This window comes from Bombus huntii, chromosome 8 (genome assembly GCF_024542735.1).
Source record: "Bombus huntii isolate Logan2020A chromosome 8, iyBomHunt1.1, whole genome shotgun sequence".
NCBI classification, from domain to species: Eukaryota; Metazoa; Arthropoda; class Insecta; order Hymenoptera; family Apidae; genus Bombus; species Bombus huntii.
Genome location: NC_066245.1, coordinates 15820297 through 15841621, shown reverse-complemented (window position 1 = coordinate 15841621; position 21325 = coordinate 15820297). Strand labels below are relative to the sequence as shown.

Sequence of the window (21325 nt, the reverse complement as noted above, 5' to 3'; positions counted from 1 at the left end):
GATCAGAATTCATGCATTTAATCATGATCACACACCAAACGCTTAATCATCCTCGTCTCAATATTCTATTCTATTCAACAATATCTGTAACCAATTATATTCGATATACTTATAATCCTATACTCATAATCCAATGATCGTGTAAGAGTACGCATTTTTCTTTTGCAAATATCTAAAGTAATTAAATTGGCGATCAAGTCACAAGACTATGATCGATATTCAACTATCTACTCATGAACAAAATTGTTGAGAATTGTGGATCGTAATCTCCGAAATGAATATGTAAGAACACTTTTATTACATATGGGGATGATAATAAAATAGTTTTATATTTATATAATATGTGATTTACAAGATGTTCATAGATATCCATTACACTTGTTTCAGCACTCTTCTAGTTTCACTTTTTACCATGCGTACGGAACAGTGATATTCTTTTGTTCTACGAGATGCTGCGCATGCACATACTCGCACACATAATCACACACATATATGCGTATCACTACTGCGCGGCTGATCCGGTGTAGCGCACAAAATTACATATATTTCAATAAAAACGGTCAAGTATCAAATAATTATCCCTGATCAGAGTCCATCCACGATCTAAATGTAAACCGAAATCTCGCAATTTAAACCAATTTAAAATTACTATCAAGTATCAAACCACTGCTTATAATCGACAATGAGCCATACACGTACATACAGGGATCACACGCCAAATACTTAACGATTAAACTTTAAACGTGCATTCAGGATCCGGACGTAAACTAAAGTCTCACGATTATATCTGGAAGCACGCGAGTCATCCAAACCCGAGCGATTTCGCTTATAATCCGTTGTCGAGGCTCTTGTTCGACTCGCAGAGGACGTTGGAGGCTGAAGCGACAGGTAGTCGGATGAGAAGCCGCTGCTAGTTAAGGGGATCTCAGTGCCGTGGCGTAGGTATGGGTTTTAATTATTTCCACGAGATGAGATTTCGCCGCGGAGGCTAGTATTGAGCGCTAGTCCGGTGTAAATTCCGGGGAACCCCAGCTAATCGGCATAATTCCACGGAATCCGTAATAGACTTCAGAATGGGCTAGGAGACGTTGGCGAACGTTCGCTCAGCAACAACTACCTTCTCCTCTTCTATCTCAACCCTTCAATCTCTTCAATTCTCCTTCACTGAACTTCAACTTCGTTTGCGTAGTTCTTTTCATGCTCGTGTGTTTTTTTTCTTGCACATTGGATTTTGTCTTAGTCATTTATTTTTCTTCCCATTTTATTCAGCCTCTTAGCTTCTCTCGCTCGTCTCGTGGTTTATTTTTCTTTTCTTGTATCTGTTTCTTCTATCGTCAGATCCTTGTTCTCCCCGCGTCTGTGTTTCCTTCCTTTTTTATCGTGTGCCTGTTTTTATCGGAGGTTGTTCCTTTGCCTATAAGAATTTCGTTGTGTAGTCTGGATTAGTTTCTTTCTTTTTCGCGCTCTTTTTATTCGATGGAAGGTGAAAATTAACACGTGATTATCGGTTGTAAGTGCTACGCTTAGTAGTTTCTCTCTTGTCGCTCGAAGTTTTCTCATTTAATGTACGTGTTCTGTATTCGTTTAATTTCTTTTGTTCTGACGATATTTTACAATGCCACTTGTTTTGCTGTAGAATTAACTAGAATCCGACTAGTTTATAAATAAAGGAATAAATATCTTGGAAAATCTTTTCAATTTCATTGGGCCAAAAATCAACAATACATTCTCGCTAAATGTATTCTCGTGTTTACCTTCACAATATTACATACGTCTTTTACTCTAAAACCAAATATCTAGTTAACTTATAAAAAAAAGAAAATACGTACAAAATTTTATCCGCTACGCAAGTTTGATTGAATCTTTGAAAGATTAAATACTCGTTAACACGTATTCTCTCGCTAATATAATCAGATTCTTGAACGCATTACAAGATCGCTCAAGCTGTTTTCATAGGACACTCGAACTGGCGGATCACACCGGCTAAACGGGATTACGCATTATGTTAATTACACCAATTACACAGGCTCAAAGGCAAATATTCTCTTTGATCAGTTAAATTTCTTAATCTACTAGCTTAGACGTGACGCGATCGATAGGATAGTATTGGTACGTACGACTGTTCCAATCGTGCTTTATCATCTAATTGTAATTGTAGTCGTTTGCAGCCCGATTAATATCGAATACGAATCGCGGCTGTTTGTTCAACATTAGATCTACGATTACTTGGAATTGTATATTAACGTATCGTAGAAATATCAACGTATGATTGAACCGCCTTTCAGATTTGTCAACTGTTTCGTGCGACCGATTTGATCCATTCATTGATGAAATGATCCAGAATTAACAGTTATTTAGTTCTTTGAGGAATAAAAAAGATCATGTTTCAGATATTAAATTAATTTAATAATTAGTCTAACCATTACTATAATCTATTTAATTCCACGGTACTAAAGGTATATTTAAAAAAATATTTCAACTAAAGTAAGTCGAGTTTAAAGCAGAAGTTTCTAAAGTTCTTGCGTCCTCGATATAAATCTTCTTTGGGGAATCGAAGATACCATTGATGTAAAGAGCATTGGCAAGTTTGTTGCATACAAATTACGAAGGGGGATAGAAGCGTATCGATCGATTTCAGTTACATTCGGCACAGTATTGGTTCGTTAAGATGCCGACAGTTTGTGTTTGCTGGGAATAGTCCAAGATCAACTTTGATAAGACATACTCGCATCGTACGTGTACTGGATACGAAGAACATTAACGCGATTCTACTTAAGAAACCTTGACAAGATTTCTAACTATGTCTTTATACTAAAATTTATTTATATAACATTATATTTCATATTATTTTAGATATTACTTAAAAAGAAATTATATTTTCCACATCATAGATAATGAAGAGAAATGCCCATTTCTAATATTATCGCACTAGAATTTTTAAACCAGCTCCACTACACATAGTTTAATTTATACGCAGAATTCTATTGATTAACCTCCGAAAATATTAATGAAAAATTCAACTTTATTTTTATTCACGTATGTTTGACATCTTGATATCATCGGTCTCATTCTACATGCTATTAATGAAAATGTTGGTATCATCGACAAGTCGGTACACCCATAAAAGAGGCCGACAGGAGCAGTAGACAAATCTGACATAGAGAAGAAACGCTGGTACGAATGGTAGACTTGGACAGTTCGGTGGCAGCAGTTCGATGCTAATGAAATTCCGCCGGTCGCTCTCATAGATTGTGCAGTCGGTCCAAGTGACTGCTAGTTTGGCATGAGTGCGAATCCACAGAATGCACGCCATGGGATTATCCAGGATTCAAATGAACCTGGTATCCATTTGCACGCGTTTAAAATCGAATCGAATTTATCCAATATTAAATATTACACGCGTTTCCAGTCAATTTATATAATATTAAATACAGACAAGTCTATGTATCGTAATATTAAATATTTACGAAAAGTGTCGATATTAAAAATGAAGATACATGATATTTCGCCTATTATTTTTCCGAGAATATTCCTTGCTATTTTCCGCAGTTGTAATAATTGACCGGATAAAGAAATAAAATGAAATATTAATTACTAAATAAATAAACTTTCAATATCGTTTTATTAAGACTTAATGTGACTTTTTAACGGCGGATTTAATAATAACGTTATGAAAAGGTCGGGTTAAACTTTTTTAATCAAGAAAAATGGCAGGAATGAAGATAGACACGATTCATTCAACTTCATAAACGTCGCCGTTAATTGCGATAATTTTCCTGACAACAGGGGAAATAATTGGTATCACGCCAAGATAACTGGAGTAATTGAAGAAAATGAACGAACACGTTTTAGTGTCGTGCTTTGTCTGGAATATAATTTTTTAAACGAATGCACTTTCTTCTACTATTCTAGAACGTTAACTTGCAAATAAATGTATACTAACATAATATTTATTTGTAATTTTACGAGTGCTAGTCTAGATTAAAAATTCTTTTCGTCGCATAATTTATGTACACAAAGTAGATTTGTATTGAATCAAATTCTATAAGATACAAAAGATATACAATTCTCGACAAGCAATCTAAAATAAAATTAATTGTTTTTTCACCATCATATATTTCGCAAAAAAAAAAAAAACGCGAAACAAAATGTAAAATAGAAAATATTTCCCAGTTGCATTACGATAAATTCATTTCAATATCCTGCGAATAAATCTCTTAAGTAACAGGCAAAGAGGGAGAAAAAGTTGAAATTATTAGATCATTAAAAGAAAACGTTTACGTGCAAAGTGACACGTTAAAAGTGAGAAAAGCGAGGAAAAGGAAACGATAATAACAACGACCGTGCTTGGGGGGTTGCAGGGGTGTCCGCAGGACTGCGAGGGGTGACTTTTAATCTAGTAGAAGGAACGAGAACGATCGAGAAAAGGTGGGGGAGGGCTAGCGGAAAGAAACATAGTTGGATTTAATAAACATTCCCGGATCGTAATCTGCCGTCGTCGGGTACAAGGATCAATGTCCCGATTTCCGGCAGGAAATCTAGATTCCAGGGTAGATTAAACTTACCGGAGATATGCTCATCGCCGATAAGTGACTTTAACTTTCGGAAGCTGTTCATAGTTCAGTGCGTACTTAATGAAGATTCGCAAGAGAGTTACGAGAAAGTCGTTGCAAAGTCTCGAGGAAACGCAAACTGAAATAACGAAAGTTTCATCTTTGATCGAATTATGGTCAGTAACGAATGTTATTCGGATTTTTTCTTTAGCCGTGCTTATCGACGATTCAGCGAATAAATTCATCGGTTAAATACATTTTTATGTACATATTTAAAAGGTAATCTTTTACTTTTAAAAAAATATACAGAATACAAAAATATAGAAACACGAACACTGATGTGAAGAAATCAGGATAATAAACTCCTCGTTTGAACGATTACTCAGCGAAAATCCTTCAATCCTCTGAATGTATGTTAGTGAATCGGTGAATGTTTGTAAGCGGACGTGAAAATGAAACGTTTCGACGTTCGTAATTATTCATCGTGTCAACGCATCCGTCGGTCTCATACCACTTCGAATAGATTCTATTCATTGCCTAACTCCTATACTATCTGTCCGACATTTTCTTCTGTTCTAGACGACAAGGCGCGGAATGTTAATGCTCGTTCCCGTTGACACATGACAAATGAGAACCACGTTAAACCACAGAAAAGAAATCACTTCTATATAAGATCTATAAGGTGTAAAATCTGTTTCACACTGAAATTAGCGTTAAATTTAATCGAACTTCTTAGTTAATTAATAACGCGCGTAGACTGTATTTCGAATTTCATATTTCTTCTTTAACGTTAATAGCTCCTTTAAGCATTGGCCGTTTTACTCGTCGAAACTTTTCTCATTCAATTACGATTCTTTCGTGAACTTTATTACGGCCACGATATTTCACTCTAGATATACAAAAATAATCGGAGAGTTCGAAAGTGCAAATTATTAACTATTATGCTGGTGATCGTTTCATCGAGAAGTCGAATACGCAAACTAATTGGAACGCTAAACGTTAAAGAGTGATTTATCGTTCCTAATTGTTAGTTTAGGAAGAAACTAATTTAATAAAATAATAGGTACCAATTTACAACAGGCTACGTGAAAAACGAGCTGAAGGAAAACACGCGCGCTGTAACGAAAGCAACAGCAACGTTTAACAAAGCAAATGTGCAACGTCAGTCAAATGTTGGCCAGCGAACCGTTGTTGAAATTACACACGAATTCGACATGAACGAATACACACGAAGTCTTGAAGCTGTCCATCTTGCAACGATAAACAGCTTTGTACGCGATCATATCCGAGGACGTTAAATTGCCGCGGCGCAGATCCGGCGCAAAGTTACGCATGCTGGTTGTGTACGTGTATAGTATTAGACATTTACACGGTCACAGAGCCAGTGACAGTAGCACGAGTGTCTTTGACGTACTCTCCGTTACAATGCAACGCTGCTAGGCCTTTGTGCGTGCAAATGTGACGACTGCATGCGGCAGCATGTCGGTAATGGTTGCTGTCATTCGTTAACAGGCCCCCGCGAAATAAATCAACGATCTAAAGGTGTTCTATCGTTCTGCGGTTCGTTTGCCACTGATTATTATAGAGCTCGTCGGTTCCCAACGTTTATTTGATACCCCACGTCTCTAAGTGACAAAATCGATTCTTGCTAACGTACCTCTTTTTATAGAAAAAAAATTGCTGCCGCTGCTTCTTCTACTTCTTCCCTGCTCGATGAAAAACGCTTATAAAGACTAAAGTTTAGAAATATAAAATTGAACTGAAAAGTTAAATTATGTGACATTATTTTACGTTTGTCTGGAAAAGAATTTTATTTCAGACACTTTTCGTTTGTGTCTTGATTTAAAACGAGAACAATAGCTTTTTTATATGTTTAGAATATATTCAATTTTACAACAATTTTACAATATATGGTTTAAAATTGTCTCTCTATTATCATTGATCATAAAACCTATTTAAGTTAAACATCCAACACACTACTACCATATGCAGTCGGTTAGTGTATCATCAACAGCAATGTACGATGCATCATGACCACTCTGCTACTGTATGCTACCGTATTACAATAAATCGCCCCCGATTCACCTAGTAAAACAGGTACTTGTAAACGTTGCAACAGAAAAATTCTCCGCTGAAATCGAAACTGAAGCTTTCATATGCATGCCACGATGTTACATGGAAGAATAATTTAAAATATCCACCTTATTATTTTTGCATTTCGTTATTTTGGAAAAAGATTTATTATCGAGTAACAAATAAACTAGAATATAAATTATATTAAATATATAATTTTCTTTCGTGTTCCATATAGAAAATTGTTCGAAAATGTCCACTATGAACTACAGTTTTAATACATTAAAAGGAAAGAATTGAATCCAAGAAGCTACTTATAGTTTAGACGCTACTTTATAATGCTTCGAAGCACTCGTTAAATCTGATAAAGATTTATGCTTTATATTTTTCGCGGACAATCGCGAAAGTGTCTTCGGTCGAAAATTGAAAATGAAATGCGTTTAATTCGGCGCCGACGCGGTGTTGGAGAAACGTACGATGAAAACCGCAACCGCCTGAAGGCCTCGTGAGCACTTGTTCCTGTTTGAAAATTTGAAATTCAGATCGTTTTATTGTATACGGATATTTTGCGTGCATTCTGTGGATCACAATTATAAAAATATTTGCTCGTAAATCTATGATATAATGGGACTAACAGAATTTCCGTTTTATTACGCTACTTCCGTGAAATATCGCCATCCAAAATTTTTCGTCCCGTCGAATGTACACGCTGCTCCCCGGTCGAACTAAACGCGGAAAATTCAATTCTTTTCATTCTTTTCCCTTCGATTTTTTGTATTTTATTTCTATGTTGCCTTTTTTTCTTCTAGGCAACGTACCACAATGCGTAAAAAATATCATAAACCGCTGAGACAGCTCGATTAATAAGATATTATCTAGTTTCACTGAGAGATTTTTACTAAAAAAGGTTTCTCATTATTCCGTGCTATACAATATGCTGTTGGCTTTTAACAATTTACAAAACAAGGGTTTATTATCTGTCAGTAAAGTTTTATCAGCATGAATTTCAATCCGTACGCACGAATAACGAGTGTTTTAACAACTTCGCGCGTATGCTGTGTCGAATAAAAATCTTTATTCATGGATTTTCATTTATGAAACCAATTATTTTTACCAACAAGAAAGAAATATCTCACATTGCTCTGTATGTAAAATCATTGTATTTATAAAAATAAAATCGTAAATATTCTCTGCATTAATTTCCACGTCATTTTGTATTTCAATTCTTAAGCCAGAGTCCACAAAATATGTATGAGAATCGAGTATGCTATTTAAACATTCTCTTTCTTCTCTTTCTAGTTTCTGTGTCGCGTTTCATCTCTCGAGTTGTGCTCGAGAATAAATTCAATACACACGAAAGTATTAAACAATAATAAGTATGTAACGAGTTTTGCTTTCTATTTTCCTGCTAGAGTTCAAACGTAAATGTTTCTCACCTCGCACAGATAATTTCCTGTTGCTTGATATTCTGGCGAGCATGAACGAAAAGCGTATAACACGGTTCTTATACGACCGAAAGTGTAGCGATTTGGGAAGTTCAGTCGACCGATTATTCGCGTATATTGTCCGCATAGTAACTGCACGAACGCCAATAGCGTAGACAGAGGGCAAAATATAGCGATAAATCGTAAAATCGATACGTTTCTATGTCATTGGTTAGTATCAGAATTTGTCAGAATATTTCATTTTAATTAGAATTAAATGTTATTTAAAATATCAAATATTTATCGTTTCAATAATTTTATTTGACTCAAGTTTTTATGTTTATTAGGTTGTTGGAAAATCTGTTTTGTTTAAATGTGATTACTCTTTAAGTTAATTTTATTGTCATCTTTTTACTCGTTATATCAACCCAGTTCTCATTGATAAAAAGAAGTGAACGAGCGAATGAGAATTTCTGTATATTTGGTCGATGGATATATATACCGTGCCTTGTATTATTTCTCTGCTAATTTTGACGCAACAGGTACAAATTATGCGTTTAAGCGTTTTACATTTAATATTTAATTGAACCTAGAGGCTCCGCTTTAATCTCCACTCGTTCGTATGTATTATTTATAGATTGACGCATGAATGCAGTACTAGAATAAAATTTTCGATAAATAAAATATCTGATAGTATACGCACCAAAAGTAACATTCTTCGTTAATTATTAACCAATCCAAACATATAGAGATATATTTTTCACGCATCTATGCAATTTCCAATGATTTTCTTATCAACATGCCATAATAAGTAAATATTCACTAAAAAGATTATATAGAAACAAACACGCACTAAAAAAATTACGTGATTTTTCGATTCTTCGTCATATTATAGAGAAATATTAATGAAGCACAATTTTTTTACTAAAAAATACATATATCAATGAATCGTGAAGTAAGGGTTCATCGAACGATGAGATTGGGATGTTTCCAAATGAATCAATAAATAACATATAAATACAGAAAATATAATCACTGACAAGATTACCACGCCATTGGCGACGTTTCCTTGCCCTTCTGCACATCCTACACCTGTATAATTTACCACCATACAGCGAACTGGGTATATCCATATCCCATTTGTATTCAGCATTACAGACGCATAGATCGCACGGGAAATCGCGTTTCTATTTCCGGCAATATCATATCCGTCACAGAACGGACGTTCGTTGCCGTTGGTGGTCGTGGTCACGACGCGTTGGATCCCACGTTCGTTTCCTTGCTTCGTAGAAAAACAACTCGCCAGATCTGGCACAAGATACGAAGAAAACGATGCCATAGAATTGATTATGAAATTTGAAATCATATAAAAATTATATTCTATAGTTTATTTGTTATTACATTCGCTACTTGAATGTTATTGAGTGTATTAATATCAGAAGTTTTTCTTTTTCAAACAATTTTTTATTCTTCTCAGCAATAAGATAATTTAAACCATTAAGTAACTAATTCTTCGTAATTAAAAGAGTTTTACAAAATCTGCAATAAATAATAATGTGAATATGTTATATCCGGTGACACTGGAATTGAATATTCTAGTCAACATTCGGCACTTTTGGCCTTCTTTTTCATAGATACACGAAATGCAGCTTTACATTGATAAAAACAAAATCTTTACAATTAACCGATTTCAAATGTTTCTTTGAAATTTTCCTTAATATCCATCTGTATAAAACATCGATTGTCAAACACATTACAAACTTCTCGAACAAATCGATACAACTAGAAACGGTGCAATATAAAAAGTTACAATTTTGTGGATCTGCGTAAGAGTTTCATGTATGCTATCGAAAGTCACAAAGAAAGGCCAGTCAATAGTATGTAGTATCACGAGGATAGATACGTGTATCCATCAGCTTTACATGTGTACCGTACATTCTCGTTCAATCTCCTTTATATTCCCCTAGTTTCTCGAACTGCTTTCCCCTGTCAATCGATATCTATACATGTCGCTTCACGATACCTTTGTCCCTTTGGCCATACACTCCTTGACCTACGTAGTTCGTTTTCTATGTCTGATTTTCCGCGTGAAACTTGTTTGTAGTCCTGTCGAGTGAATTGCCCTCCGAAGACCCGTTTTCCCAAAACTGTTTCTCACTGTTCACCTTCTTCCTATACGTATTATCACGAGACAATGAGTTTATCCTATCCTGAAGAAAAATTTTAATGAAAATGATAGGTCCTGAAGAAAATGTCAACGATTATATATTCAACAGAGAAATGTAGACAAACAGATTTCTTCAAATTTTAGAATGTTTATTGGATAATTAGCTAGATTATAAGTTATAAAACACAGCTATTACACTTTATTCGTATTACTGGCAAACCTGTTGTTGTTATTGTTATGTAAGGGAATTTATTAGCTCTGAAAATTCGCAACTTATAACTTTCTAAATCTCACTAATAACATTAATATATAAGGGAATAAGAATATAATATTATCTAGCGTAAGAGGTCCAAGTATCACAAAAATTCCTTTTATATAGAGAAACCTGTAGAATCCAAAATTCCTGGAATTTCATATCCAGAACATTTACTTTTCGAGTCAGTAGTGCAAGTTAGGCAACGATCGGCCGTCGCTGCAGTGATACGCGTCAACGTTCAGCGCAACATAAACAAGAAATAGAAAATGGATACAATTATATATCCGCTTTATGGACATTTTTACGAGCATGCATTGAGGAATTGGCCGATCACGGATAACGTTGGATTCCTTAAGATTCCTTAAAAGTCGAAACTACTGAGAAAGAGGGAAAAGGAGGAGGGGAAATAGAAGGAAGGTGAAAGAGACGGGGTTCGAGCGTAACTCGGCGAAGTTCGTTCCGCTAGATTCCATGTACCTTTTCCTCTCCAACGTACGAGCCAAGAATGTTAGGGGGTGGCGGATGGGTTAGATACGCTCGTAAAACCATCGTCCCATAAAACCGGCTAGTTCACCGGCTACCGAGACGCCCATCAACCATTCCTTACATGGTCTAATTCCGAGCCAACCTCGCATCCTTCTCGCGTATGTCCCATATACATTCGTACGCGTGTTCGCCGTCTCTACACACTCACAGTAGGAATTTCTATGCTCATGTATGAACCTAACACTGCTGGAAAATTCATGTGTGTGTGTGTGTGTGTGCGCGCGTACGCATAGTAAGGCTGGAAATAAAAGAATTAATGAGTTTTAATGGCATAGAAAGAAGTGGATTCTCTATAATGTGTTAATTAAGGTGATAATGGACTGGGATAAGGAATTCCATAGAGTAGTGATTTACGCACAAATTGTGAGATCATCGAATAAACGAACTTAAGCTTTGGGGAATATGGAGCTCTAGTCGAATTGAAGAGAAAATTAACTTGGCAGATGTGTGTCAATGTTAGAATTCGTCTGGTGGTAATCTGCTTGAATTGTTCGCGGATGCATGTTGAAACACACGCAGAAGAATTATCAGATTATTAGAGTTGATTTACAAATCTTTCCTCAAGCAAGTACATTTTCCTTGATACACTATCTTGAAATGAAACAGATATAAATCCAAGAAAAGCTATACTTAACAGAACAGCAAGCTGAATTTAACTCTGACATAATAGCAGGTCAGTAAAATCGTCTTTCCTGATTCCATATCGGACACTAGCCACTAATCAACCTCACGACGCTACAATTATGTAAATGGAAAAGCGTTACTGATGATCGTTGTTAGTATGTAATTGTTGCTTAATGATTCGTGGCGGTCAGCGATTAATCTCTTCGCTCTGCACGGCGGTTAGCCGACAACATGAATTTATTTCAGCGGTGTATCATCGGTGTTGGATACAGAACTTCGAAATGAAAAATGATATGAAATTAATGGCCACCAGGCAACTGAAAAAATACAATCTCCCGACTCTCTATACATCGAATTGCTGTGACGAAAGTCTAACTGGTAACACTGTGCAACATGCAACATGCAATGTAACACAACGCAACATAATGAAACGCAACGCAATGCAATTAACACACAACGTAGCGTAACACATTCTAGTATAATTTTGCAAATGTCTCTATATATCTCGAATAATTCTTTGATAGAAGTTTATTCGTGTTTTAGAGCTAGCACTCGTCCTAATAATACCGTCTGAAGTGTATTAGTCGGTTCATGGGATTTACGAGTCGCAAGAAACGAGAACATTAACTGAAACAAATTCATTTCACAGAAAGATTCTCAGACACAGAAATTCATCTCAGCCAGATAACTAATATTCAGTTAGGAAACGTTTTAAAGAAGGAATCGAGCTGCTAAAAATCGCAAGGCGCTTTCACGCTCTTGTACATCTCGCGATAAATTTCTCTCGGGGCGTACTTTTGAACTGCGCTGTGAAGCTTTCGTTTAAAATTCCAAGCGCACACAAATTCGAACAACTTTTACAACTTGAATTCATCACGTCCTTAATAGTCGCTGAATCTTCTATCCTGAATGGCGTAAACTTAAATAGTTTGCATTTGGATTTTCAAATATTCGAATTACTTTTGTTCCACAATCTTGATTGAATTAATATTAGATTGATTTGTAATTTGTTAAATCAAGATTATCGTGAACATAACGATACAAAGTAGAAATGTTAAACCTCTCTAAAATACAAACGAAATATCTTGGAAACAGTTAAAACACAAAATGTTATTTATATTCCCAGCGTCATTAAAATACACGAATAACTCCAGCAAACATAAATAATTCCCTGTACTTGCACCTTTACAAAATTTATCGAAGAATCGAGCAATGATTCGATGCTGCAACGTTATTCGATATTTCTTCGTAACGAACGCCTTTATTCTCTTTTAGATTTTTCTATCCTGTCGGACAGACAGGTGTTTTTCCGGTAGAAGTGCGGGAGAAAAATTGAAAAGCACGAGGACGAAACCGTGCATACTTAAATACATCAGAATCGCTAATGCGCTGCATCGTGTATGAACTAACCGGCGAAAACACCAGTCCGTGTCAACAAGCATTTGTCTCTATTGAATAAAACAAAACCCTCCGCGTATATTTTCACCGGGTATACCATACCCATGAAAAACTCCATTTGCATTAATTTTTATCGATCTCGCCTTTTCACGGTACTGAAATACCTGAAGTTCGCGTGAGTTTATGCAGAGTCACGTTATCAAAAATATCGAATGAAACTAACGCGAAACTGTCCAATTCTCAAATTGATCTCTCTCTATATAAATTTTATGAAAAATCGTAGCTGAAATTCTGCTAAATATTTCGCTTCTTCTTTTAATTAAAATATCGAACGCAATTCGTGCAATACCGTGGCTGATTGTATTTTTAATCTTTTTTTATTTTGATTAATTTCCACGTAAATGAATTGTTGATTCAAAGGAAATTTGATAAGAGCATTGCTTACTTAATTTCATACCGGCAAAATAATTTGTTGTGCCATTATACGATATCCAATAATAATAATCATTTTATCGAAGCACTAGTGTTTTTCCTCGAATGACGAAAGGAACTTTTTAACATTCAGCTCAAAGTAAGAGAATCGTATCTAATTTTCATATTCTAGAAAAATATTACGTAGTCGAAATTTCTTAAATTGCATTTTATCTATTATATTTTATTACTCTATACTAATACACTTTATTAGATCCTAGATTTCGAATTAAAATAAAAACTCTGTGACCGATTGAAACGTTCTTTCTCATAAATAAGAACGTTCTACAATCAAGAGATATAGAATATTAAAAATCACATTTAGAGAAAACTTCGAGACTTACGACTCGTGGAATGATGAATGTAATTAATCTCTTTGAAGGAAATTGGAAATTTTTAAGAGGTACTGTGAAACGTTACGTACCGCTAAAAAAAAATCTGAATTTCGAAGAAAGTCTAGTATGAACATCCTTCTTTAGGACGACGATATAATTCATTCGTCGTTGGAATTCAGTAGTCCCAAACGTAAGATTTAGTCATAGAAGAAAGCGATATTCATCCATCGCTAGATGCTCTCCGGAGGATAAGAGGCAAGAGTTATTTGATCTTTTATTGTCCTTTTCCGCACTTTCTGTTTTTTCTCCCGTCTTTTTCCTTTCTTGCCACCGTCCCCGCGGACCAATTCAATCTTAGTCTAGCTTCTTCGAAAGCTATCGATATTTTTGCCCTATAACCCTCGAAAATAAATCTGTGTCGCTTTCTTGACGATTATGTTCGCCAAAATCTGTATTATTTCTCTTTATAAACAGCACTCTTACAAGAAAATACTATCAAAATTTGTTTTATTGTTTATAACATAACATAATATTACGTATAATATGCAACACTTTCGCTATCATTGACTCACTAATGATCGAACAGTGAAATAATTCGTAAATTTTGCATAAACGCAACATTATTGAAGGATACAAATAAAATAACTTGTTTTATCGAAGTGAAAAAATATATTAGAATAATAGATAACATAGAGAAGTCCTCTTCACAAATCAGAAATATAAGGCGAAGATTCTATAATTTAGAGAAAATTGCTATCACAATGCTATAGATACTTCGATTTCTTCAGACTTTAATAAATCGTAAGAAATAGGTGGAAAAAGAAATTGTGGTTAAAAAAAGTATTAAGCAAGTCCTTGGAACTCTCTTCTATAATCACGATGTTAAAATATCAAATTCAATAATTTACGTTAGCTGACAATGAAAAAAATTGCAAATAAAATGTTACATTAATGCAACATTGGCGCTTAAGGGATTAGGAAAATAAACGATCTTTTAACGTTAACAAACAAGAGCTGTAAGAGCGAAACGTTCGTGCCTCTGTTCAATTAATTGCAGTGTATAATTAATACATTTCAAGAAGTTTTGAGCGTTATAATAGTTTAACTTTAATTACCAGCTGATTAGATCTACCCTCTTAACGTTCATCTACTAACAGCAGAAACCGTAGAAACCTGGTTTAGTTGCTACTAATTTATCCAATATCCGATAATGAAGCATCATAACGTCCTTAAATGCGAAACAATGCACCTTTTCGCGATAGTAATACGCCCATCCAACATGAACTTATTATACGACCTTAGATGCTCGTAGACTCGTTCATGAGCATTTATCATTATCGTGTAAAAAGTTTTGCGTCCATTTCGAGAAAAACATTCGCTAGCAGCCAGAGCTGAGTTCTTGTTGTACCATACTTCATGGGAAGATTAGAACTGTTTAGTCTCTTTGCCATCTTTTGTTGCCACTCGTTTTCGTTTAGATAGGATACTTTAAATCACTCGTGCAAGTTAAAAAACAATAGCTTTCTTGAGTAATACTTTCGAAAGGGAATATACTAAATATATAGAAATTTGGATAGTTTCTAAAGCTTAATAAATTTGGTGGATTTTCAATACTCGGTTGCAATAAGAGTACAAGGGATACTATACGTATACTATAAATCGCAAAAGTGTCACAACTCGAAATAATTCAGTCGGACGTTAAAAATTTATAAAATCCTTTAAGGGGGTATTCTGGTCTAGAGGCATGAATTTCAGGCGATTTTTGAAGCTCTGTACAAGCGAAACAAAAAATATTTTTGCTATTTTGCTTCTTTTTAGCATTTGTTTATTGATATTTCGAGATTACGTAAAAAATTCGCTGAAAAAGAAACTCAATATTTAAAAAGTTATGAGCTGGCAAAGTGGGTGCTGCCAAAAAAATGGGGTGTCGTGGCGTGCATGATATCAATACTTCTGGTCATCTGAGACAAAAAATGCGAACGAATTCTTAATTAGTATGGATGCCGCTATCGTCTGAACCTTGGAAAAGTCAATACAACATTTTTTCACAAAATGACGGCCGTTTGAAAAAAAATTTCTTATTTCGCACGTTTTTTTGACAATTCCGAACGTTTAAAAAATAGTAATGTAATATCGTGATATAATGTGTTTACAAAGAGTGGACAATAGAGATGTTAATCAGACAGAAAAAGACGATTGTTGATTAACCTGAACTACTCATACCAAACGTACAGAAAACAGCGCAATCCACACTCTCTCGGCAACGCCACTCGCAACCTCCGTCTCTGCTCAACTCGCACTCGGCTCCTCGACTCGCAACTGTTTCTCGACTAACGCTCTGGCCGTTGCCGCATTCTGTTGTCTTTTTCCTAGGCCCACCGCACACGTGTTCTGCAGGCGCTCGTGGCCAGGGTCACGTAGGTCTTTTCCACGAAACTATGCACTTGAAAAGACCGATGACACATTGATGGGCCCGACGGCGCCTCGGCTCTCGCGACATTGTTCATAGTTCGCCCGATATTTCTTAGGCCTTTCGTCCACGATACTACAGTAATATTAAAGATTTTGAGCTGAGCGTGATCCGGACGATAGAGGAGTATATAAGGAATATTCAGACCAAATTTAAAATAAATCGGTTCATTAGAACTTGAGATATCGTGCACGCCAACTCGAAAAAAGTAGTTTCGAGAAAAACGCGTTTAAAGTTTTGAGACAAGTTTACTCGGACAATATCTACCGTCTACTATTCATTTGTTTCGGTCAGACCGGAGCAGATGCTGCGTCACAAAAATGGCTGTAACACATAAAATAATTGAAATTTTGAAAAATCCTTTCAAGCGTATATTCTTGAATGTCTAAACTTTGGAAATATTTTTTTTTTTTTTTTTATTTATTTGTTGAAATTACAATCAATTCTCGCGTTGAGAATTTTCAGTAATTTTTCTGGCGTGGCGCAGTGACATGGCTGTTTATTTACAATAAGTTAATACTTATTATAGATAGATATAATTTATAATCTATAAGTACTATAAGTAAGTGCATATGCTTAATTTGGATAATTAAATGAATCTAACGTTAGGTCTAGCGGGTAGTGCCTCTTCAGCCTGCGAATCTGGTCCGTCGTATCGAGTAGTCCAGTGATTAGGGGGTTTCGGTGTTTGTTGATTCTTTTGCTGTATCTGTCGCTAAACTTTGGAAATATGAAAAAAAAAATTTTTCGATTTTTTCAAATTTCTAGACCACAATACCCCCTTAAAGAAGGATTTCCAAGATTAAAAATATTCAATTAGGATATTATACAACTAATAAATCCCGAAGAATAATATTTCCTAAGAACCTGAACGCAATTCAATTAAACGTTTTCAATCAATATCGTTAAAAACAAATAGGCAATCAAACGTCCCGAAAATTGGGAACACCGTTTACAAACGCATTCATAAAGGTTCAGACAAAATAAATACAAAATTGTAATGAGACTTCCCTCAACATAGCCCTGTTATCGTGATTTCATCGAACCGACGGATCGCAATGAATCACAGAGAGGCAGGTAAAGAATCAGATGGAACACGTGTGCATTTGAACCAGTTAGTAAACGTACGGTTAAACCAGTGGAGGAAGAAATTGGGGTATTTTAGGAGAAATAGAAGGATCCGCAAATAAATCGGCGATGATAAGATTTGCATATTAACAACGTTACTGTCTGGCTGGAGCTTCAGCTCCTCCGCCCTTTTCGTGTTGCGCCCTACCCCCGCCATTCATTCGCATTCTCCTAGGAGCTTGCAACACCCAAAATCCGGATCCAATTCTGACCACGACTTTTCCAACCCTTTCCGCATCGTGGAGGCTGAATCGACGGGAAACGCCTCGACTTCCAGCTTCGATGTAGGTAAAAAGTCTTAAAAGACAGGGGACTGTGGAAGCTACGGAGCTAGACGGGGTTCGCTCACATTGAACTTCGTTGGCCGTATCAGAAAACAACGAGTCGAGAAACGAACGTTACCTTTACATGGTTACATGTGCCGCTCGATCAACCAGATATCGCTTATTCCATGAGAAAGATGTTACAAACAATATATAATGCGATCGAATCGTGGGCAAAACGACGGATATATTTCTCGAGGAATTATAAGTCACGGAGGCGTTTTTGCCTGATAACAGTGATATTCTGTTTGTTTTTGTTTTTTTAATTAGAAGAATTAACAATTTTCAGTATTGTATAATATGTGGAATTTACATCGTCACTTCTGGACTCTAATAATATGTATTTGCTCGAAATAGTAATCGCCAAACTAGACATAATCCAGCCTTATTGTAGTCATATGACATAATGTGACAGATAGAAATGGAAGAATTGTTAAAGATATTACATTTGTGTGGTACAAAATTAAAAAAAAAGTTGTTTCTCATCGAAATTGTATTGTATACTTAAAACAAAAAATACTGTAGTATCGAGGGAAAACATTGAGTAATTAAGAAAGTCTATTCGACCATGGGACATGTGCGTGCCAGGTATATAGTGTAATATCGGGAAAAACCCTGGGCAATTGACAAGGTCTACTTGACCATGGGACATGTGCGGACCACGTATATATAAAAGGTAGCCGTTAGTGAGTTAACAGGCTTTTAGTATTGCCAGCGGGCTTTAGTGTTGCCCGCGGGCTTTAGTGTTGCCAGCGGACTTTAGTATTATCAGCGGGCTTTAGTGTTACCAGCGGGATTTTTAGTGTTGCCAGAGAGTTCTTTTAGTGTTGCCGGCGTTATCGGGCTCAAGAGTGTGAGTTGAGAATTCAGAGTGTTGTCAGCGTTGTCAAGGAGTGTGATCCACGTAAAAGAGAGCGTTAGAACAGTGGTGACGAGAGTTGTAAATTAAGGGGGTATTCTAGTCCAGAGGCATGAATTTCGGGCAGTTTTTGAAGCTCTGTACAAACGAAACAAAAAATATTTTTACTATCCACTTTTTTTCAAACGGCCGTCATTTTGTGAAAAAAATTTTTTTTACTTTTTCAAGATTCATGCTATAGCGGCATCTGTATTAATTAAGAATCCGTTCGGCTTTTTTGTTTCAGATAACCAGAAGGGTTGAAATCATGCACGCCAGGACACCCTCTTTTTTTTGGACCTCCCACTTTGCCAGCTCATAACTTTGTGAATTTTAAATTTCTTTTTTTCGGTTAATTTTTTATGTAATCCTAAAATATCAATAAACAGATGATAGAAAAATGGATAGTAAAAATATTTTTTGTTTCGTTTGTACAGAGCTTCAAAAACCGCCCGAAATTCATGCTTCTAAACTAGATTACCCCCTTAACTATTTAGTTGTCTTAGTTATAGCACATTATTGTATTTAGTTCACGTTAAATAACCATCATTTGCTATTTAATTCATTCTAAATAATAATAAAATCCTACAATACATATTTTTTTCGTGCATTCGATCGTAATCGTATAGTTACTGAGACTATTATTTAGACACGTTAATATTAAGACATTGATTAATAATAACAACTTTAATAGTATTAATAATAAAACTTTAATAATATTAATAATAACAACAACAAGTAGTATGAACATTGGTTCGTGTATTGACACGTGTGCAGACCGCTACAAGTAGTGTGAATCAGTGTATGACGCGACAATCGATCAATAGCATAAACCAATGTTTTGTCGTGATCAAACATATGACTGGTAGAATAGATCGTAGTTTACTTGATCGGTGATAAATGAAAATGGCAAATAGACATAAATATATCTATAATGATAAGGTGCTTGTATTTGTTTAACAAATATAATCTATGGTGCCCATATCGTGGTAATCGTATCTATGTCGGTGTACTGCAAACTTGCAGAAATGAGCATATAATCATAGCTGAACAAAAATATTCGCGTGCACATTGCCTAGAATTATTTAACCATAGTTTGACACGATATATTGTTTGTAAATATTTTATAAAACGCATAACAAATAACTGTAAATTTATTTAAATTCATTCATGCCTGTATCATGACATGTTAATATCATTCAAATTATTTTGGATTATTCGTATAAAGCAAACGATTCACATAGACTGAGCGAGTGTGCTTAAGAAAGTTGGTGATAAATGATTGCCAGTAGCTGACGTTGATTCACTTGCTATAGACACCTATTTAACAAGGATGGATACAATCCGTGAACCTTGGTCTTTTACTGCATATAGCATTACTTTCAAGAGGATAACTACAGCATAACCCGTCGTTCATTAATCAACGCACATTACTTTACATTGAGATCATTAGATCTTTGTTGAAATAACGACAATACACTGTTTTTGATATATCTAAATGAAAGATGTAGATGCATGAAAAATATTATATAAATGGACTTTAATTTATATTAGGCTATCATAATACACATGTCGTATTACATATTACACTGATTATTAAATTCATAAAATATATTGCTTTGCTTTAACTTATAAAATTCGCTGTGAAAAATATATGGCTGTCAAAAGTTGTGAAACATTCGATATTCTAAAGTCTATTTCCGTTGAAAGAATTTTCGAAGAATATAGTAGCGTTCGTGCGAGGAGAAACGATTCTTACTTGCTGAACGTTAAATCTTCCACGATACGTGCTCCGGAATCAAGTTCTCCACTTAGAATGACGGAACAGAAATTACTTGTACATAAGTTATTGGCAAATCACGTGAAAGTATCTTCGACGTAAGATGAAAAGTTCCGATCTCGTGAACCATGAAAACGGGAGAGATAGAAGGTGGAAAAGTAAAAAAAATTGAGAATAAAAGTTTGATTCGTTTCATCTGTGACGCTGTAATCACCATAGTGTTACGATCATTTGCAAGCTGATTTTAATATAAAAAAAACGTGCGTATTTAATAATTACGTTTATTTCATAAAAATAATCGTAATGGAAAATTATTTTGAAAACATTTTTATACAATTCGATATCAATTCGTTCTTTTTAAAATATAAAACTCCTTTCGTTCTCATTCGCGCATATCTAATGCGTCATATAGAAAGCATATTTTCTAGAAGCTTTTATATTTTTTATCAAATATTAAGGTTTAATTTGCGGGACATTCAACGCGGGAAATTTTGAAAACTTCTTATCGTTACATGATGTTAAACTTTCTTCTTGGAAATACATAGTGGTTGTGGTATTTATTAAAATATGTATCCGTTAAGTAATACAAACTGTATCGCCGAATAAGCAGAAAATAGTTGCTGATGATTCTAGAAGATAATTGAGAAATTCTAAGTTTATTAAAATACTCTGCGTCAAACTGAATTTGATATAAGAACGTACTAAAGATATTAAAATACTAGCAAATTGAATAACACAGTATTCTTCAACAATCCATCAAAATATTCGAAATATTCATTCGAGACAGCAGACTAGAAATCAGAAAAAATAAGAACTTCGCCTCCCTCTCTGTAACCCTTAATTTGACCGAGACCTTACTATTTACAGTATTTCACACAT

General features: G+C 35.1%; 1 protein-coding gene across 2 annotated transcripts in view; it reads left to right on the top strand.

Annotated features, from left to right (window-relative positions):
- LOC126868419 (lachesin-like) overlaps positions 1–19060 on the top strand; it is a 223513-nt gene extending 204453 nt beyond the window's left edge. Inside the window, exon 10 of one of the 2 annotated variants that reach the window (XR_007690600.1) lies at positions 18914–19060. The gene's annotated coding sequence lies outside the window, so the exon portion shown is untranslated. Of the gene's footprint in view, positions 1–7925; positions 8226–18913 lie in introns of those variants that run through there. The other variant, XR_007690601.1, reaches the window with a different exon arrangement.
- The last annotated feature ends 2265 nt before the right edge of the window (positions 19061–21325 follow it).